Genomic DNA, 5,537 nt, shown 5'->3' on the forward strand with positions numbered 1-5,537 from the left:
CAGCCGCTCCAGAAGCCCTTGCCGGACATAAACAAAAAAATGCACGCACACACACACAAACTAACACGCATCTTACCTTTTGTATTAGTGAAGTGATATATATATATATATATGTGTGTGTATGTGTGTGTGCGTGCGTGCGTGCGTCTGTGTGTTCGTGTGTTTACTAATAGATTAAGATAATAAATAAATTAATATATTATCAATTATATTTGAAAATGTGATTAAACTATTACGTACAGTGAATATGTAAATTTTGTCAATATGAATACAAATAATCTTAAATTCGGAGAAAAAATACTGTGATGTTTACGCGGTTATACTTTTATCGTTATAAATAAAAACTTAAACGTTATAGAAGTGTTGTTTTATACACAAAATTAATTATAACGATGGGTGGACACAATGTTCATATAAAGGATTTTTCGATTTTCCTTTAATTGTTACAGAATGACACAACACGAAGACGCAGTTAAACATATGATGTGCTCTTTTATTACATTCGACCGGTTGCCGTGATGATGGTTCCAAGAATTCAAAGTCGACTACATGATTAAAACTTTCTAACCATTCGCTTCCAAAGAGGGGCCCTCTTCTTATTTGATCCGGGCTCGACTGCCTCCTGTCTCCAACTCTGTCCAACACTGTCTAATCTCCTAAAACTAGCAAACTATATGTATAATTCATTTTCTGCTATGCCGTCATGTATGGCTTCCAACACGTGCCACACATGCGTGGGAAATCCACGTAGCTTCAACATACATTTCCAAAACACAATTCTGCCAATAAAGAATTCTCCTAACCTATTTTTCGACTTAACTTATTTTCAGTATAGTTTTGATTTTCTATTGTTCGTTCTTCTAACTGACCTTATTTTAATTCAGTTTTCATAAAAAATAATTGAACTATTAAATTTCTTTTCGAACAACGTATCTATCATATGTTTTGTAAAAAATGAACATTGCGAAAATTCCATTTCTGACCCTATTCCTGAACCTTTCTCACAAGGTTCTAATCTCGGCCTATCTAATCTCATTTTTAATTTTTTAATGTTTTTCTTACTTACAAGAAAAAGCATACCTTCTTTTGTAACAGAAGTGTATTCATTAAAAGTAACAAAGCACTTTATGATTATGAAATATTTCCATTCAATACAGTGATAAAGAAAGGGGGGAAATATATATATATGTATATATATATATATATATATATATATATATATATATATATATATATATAATTGAAACTTTTGATGTAAGGGCGAACATTTCGTGATAATTCTCTTTTCAGATATGCTGTTTGAATAGTATTAACAAAATTTACGGTGGACAAGCTACGAATAGTGAATAATTCTTCTTAATTGATGGCCATTTAATTTTCAGTAGTTTTTCATCCATGCAGAATAAGAATATATCGGACTACTTCTATAAATTAATAGGCATTATATTATTTCAAACTATTCTTAAATATAAAAATAAATGTGTTTCATATTTCTTAGACATTTTACTTAGTGATAAAATATTCACAAATTACTAAACATATACAAAGAAGTGGAAGCTGTAGAAAATACTACAGAATAGATAAGCCTAGAACAATGTTATTTGGTGCTCATGAAAAGAAAACTGTATTTTAATTCACACATATAAAATGTTAAATATAATAATATAATATAATTCATCTATTTATAGAGTATCTTGTGCAAAAATGACATTATTATACATTAACGTATTTTTAAATGAAATTTACCTTATTACATTACTAATAATACATGCATATAGTTTAATGTTCGCTAAACATTTTGTTCGCGTTTAAATCGGGTATATAGGAATATGCCTTTTAGTACATCTGGATGAAATATTCCATCTATTTATTCACATTTTTTATTTACTAATTACACATTTTTAATGATTATTTAATATTAACAATACACATTATTGTAACGATCCAAAAAGAAATGTACTTGTACTTCATCCACGGAACGTGCCAGAGAACATTTGATTCATGAGCTTGGCTACCCAATCAAAAATTATCGCTAGACTACAAATAGCTCCTTTTACAATGAACGAGTACGAAAACTTATGTAACACAATATCTGAACCCTTCAAAAATAAACGAAGGAGGGTGTAAAAGAGGACCTCACCAAAGTCATACACAAACTTACCTTAAATCATGCCACCCTCGATCGAATTATGCACTACAGCGTGAGGGAATTGAATTTGGCAATTCACATTCGATAAATAATGCATGTTCAATAGAATCGTCAACTCTAATCGAATATCAATTATTTTAGACATGTACCAGATGTGCACAGAATAATCGACTGATAATCGATAATATTTTTTATCGGCCACTTTGCTAGTGAATAAGTAAACAACCGATTTTTGTGACAGCGCTTCGTTTAGAGGAGTCTTAAACCTTTCAATTAATGTCAATCAACTCAGGAGAAAGCTTGTTTATATAGACGTTGATTAAATATCAGACTCCCATGTGTATTTTATATTGTTGCTTAATTAAATAAAATTACAAAGCGCAATTCGAATATTTATATTCATAAGATTATACAAGTAAAGGTAAAGGGGAAATAATATACAACACTGAACGAATTCCAATTTTAAAAATTGATATAAAAAGTGTATGCAAGACAAAAAGCAGTTTAAAATGTACACCTTTAACTTTTTTATTGAAAAGGAAAAGGTTAAGAGTTTGATTTCACTAGAGTATTCTGTCGTTATAACGCTGCTCTTATCCTGATGCTGCTTAGATTCCTCTTGTATTTCTGTTGCCATCCCCCTCCTATGTTATATTCTGATCAGTTTAAAGTGTATCGCTTTTCAAGGGTAATATAGAGAAATTAACGTTATACAATTCTCAAAATAATACCTGTCTGCAGTAGGTCCATGAAATCAAATGTGGTTTAGAATGCTACCAAAAGCCAAGGCAAGTTACTATTCTGCATTTTACCCCCTTACACATTGATACAATTTTTGGCAGCTTGTATGAACTGTTCAATCAGCCAAAAAATAAGCTTTAAAAATACAAAACATCTGCTTTTCTCTTTATATACTTGCGATATTTGCACGTAATATGCAAATGAGATGGTTAGGATTTGAAATCAAAATGTTAGATATTAGCAGAGCATCGGCGAAGAAATGCTAGTAAACGATTGTTGTGCTCGCTATAATAGTTGAGAATCAGGAATGTTATAATAACAAAAACGTAGCGAAATTTATTTATATTAAATATGATGATGTAGTGATACATAGATGACATTTTAAAGTTACGTGGGATTTACGTACTCTTCAAAAATCACTTATGATTTGAGTGATCTAGAAAATAAAGTAAGAATGAAAATCGACGCGAATGGCGATGTCATGCAGCAGAGGTGAAATTAATGCGTTAGTCTAAGACAAGGCATAGCTTTCCACTGGAAAATTATGGGTAATGGAAGTTTGGAAAATTTGACCAAATATTTTTTGATTCACTTGGATGAAATCTTATTTGCAGCTTTACCCAATGATCCGCCAAATAAACACGGGGCGAGCCAGGTATATTTCTCCAATTGGCCGATGTTATAATCCAGAAAAACCTTTATTTATCCTTTTTCTTACATGCCCGTTGTTAAAATGTATCTTTTTCCGTTAGTTTATAGGACTAGATGATAAACGATACGGAATAAATTGCATGAAATACACTACTCCATATCACACAGATACAAGCTGAAATATAACTTAATCGTGCGGTTGCCGTGACCACGATAAAATTTATTTGTGATTAGGTGCCGAGTGAAGCAGAGCTCTCGAATAAAATGCCAAAAATATGTTGGGCACACCTAAAAAAAAGAAGGAAACGCAACACACAATGTAGAAGGAAAAATTAAAAAATATAATGGGACAGTAAAGAAAAAACCCTTCTCCTCACACACACACGAGATAGGAGTACGGAGTTTATATATATATATATATATATATATATATATATATATATATATATATATATATATATATATATAACAACAAATAGTAAACGTGAAAAAGTGGCCAATACAATTAAAGTGCAAAGATATGTATGTATATACATATATATATATACATATATATATGTTTTGTTACAGTTTTATCTGCATATAATATTAGAAAAGTGTTACATGATAAGGGCTGTCCCCTTTTAATGTAAGTATAAAAATAGAGAGATTTAGTTAAAATGGAAATAAAATAGCATAGACGAAAATCGAACCTCGTAACTTAGGTTTAGAAATAGATTACGAGAGAGAATTTGCAAATGGAATGTGAAAACAAACCATTGTTTAGCTTAGAGTTAAAATAATCTCCAGAAAAGAATGTCCATTCTCAATTCTGTTATGAAAATCCAATTGAAGAATGCAACTATAAGATAATTTAATAAACATGTTTTTAACATATTGGAAATACAGCTTACTGGGAATATAGGCTAAAAGTCCGTTTGTAAACAAAGAAAAAGTTTTGGACACGCATTTCCAGAACACGTTAAAGATGACGCATGTTTTAACATGTGTATGCCGTCATGGAAAATGGTAAGGTCTCGATATAGTTAGAAACTTAAGAGTTAAGCGAAGTGAAAACTGAGAGGGTCTGAGAGAGAGTCAGAGGGAGTCTGAGGACGACAGACGATAGTCTGGAGTTGGGATTCGAACGTCTAGAAGCGAGACGGTATTTGCAACTTAGAATGTGAAACTTTGAATTCTTGATGAAGAAAACCACGACCGGCCGGGAGAAGAAATAAACCCATCATGTGTTTTTATAAACGTCGTCTTTGTGTTGTAATTCTACCAAAAGGTAAAGTAAAAATTGTTATTATATGTCTTGTATATCATGTGTTTTACAATGTCTTTACATACACGTCTCGACATCTCATATCTACAAGGTGAACACTAAGACTGTCTGAACACTTTAATCACTGAAAGGACTTCTATTACACTTCTAAGTAATAACCCTTATCCCTGAGTGGCTTCCGGGCCTTGGTAAGTGGTGATCACTGTGTAAGAAAAAAAATTAATATATATGAATCTCGTCATAACACGAGCATCTTTCTCAACAACATCATCTCTCTCTAAGACTCTAAGACTGTCATTATTAATAAGACGTAACAATAACAGTAACAACAAGAAATACGAACAACAACAATAATACTAATAATGACCTATATAACAAACACAATTTGGTGCCCGTTGACCAATATGCATCAACGATGCAATACCGAACCTGGGGTAAATATAACAAATACAATTTGGAGCCTGAAGTCGACCAGACCACCCAACAATGCTGGGTTTTCAAAAAAAAAAGAAAAAAACTTCGGTTACCACGGAAAAATAAAAAAAGGAAACACAACGTTTTAAAAGGGTCCAAGATAATTAAAAAAAAATAAATACATAAATAATACCACGGAAAAAATTGCACAATCACAGAAATGCGAACAAAAAAAAGAAAAAAATGAACACACACGCACACAGAAAACTAAAGTTTAGAAGAACATATAAAAAAGAAAAAAAGGCCGATAGGCCG

This window comes from Euprymna scolopes, chromosome 1 (assembly GCF_053919585.1).
Source record: "Euprymna scolopes isolate OS-2025 chromosome 1, ASM5391958v1, whole genome shotgun sequence".
Classification (NCBI taxonomy): domain Eukaryota; kingdom Metazoa; phylum Mollusca; class Cephalopoda; order Sepiida; family Sepiolidae; genus Euprymna; species Euprymna scolopes.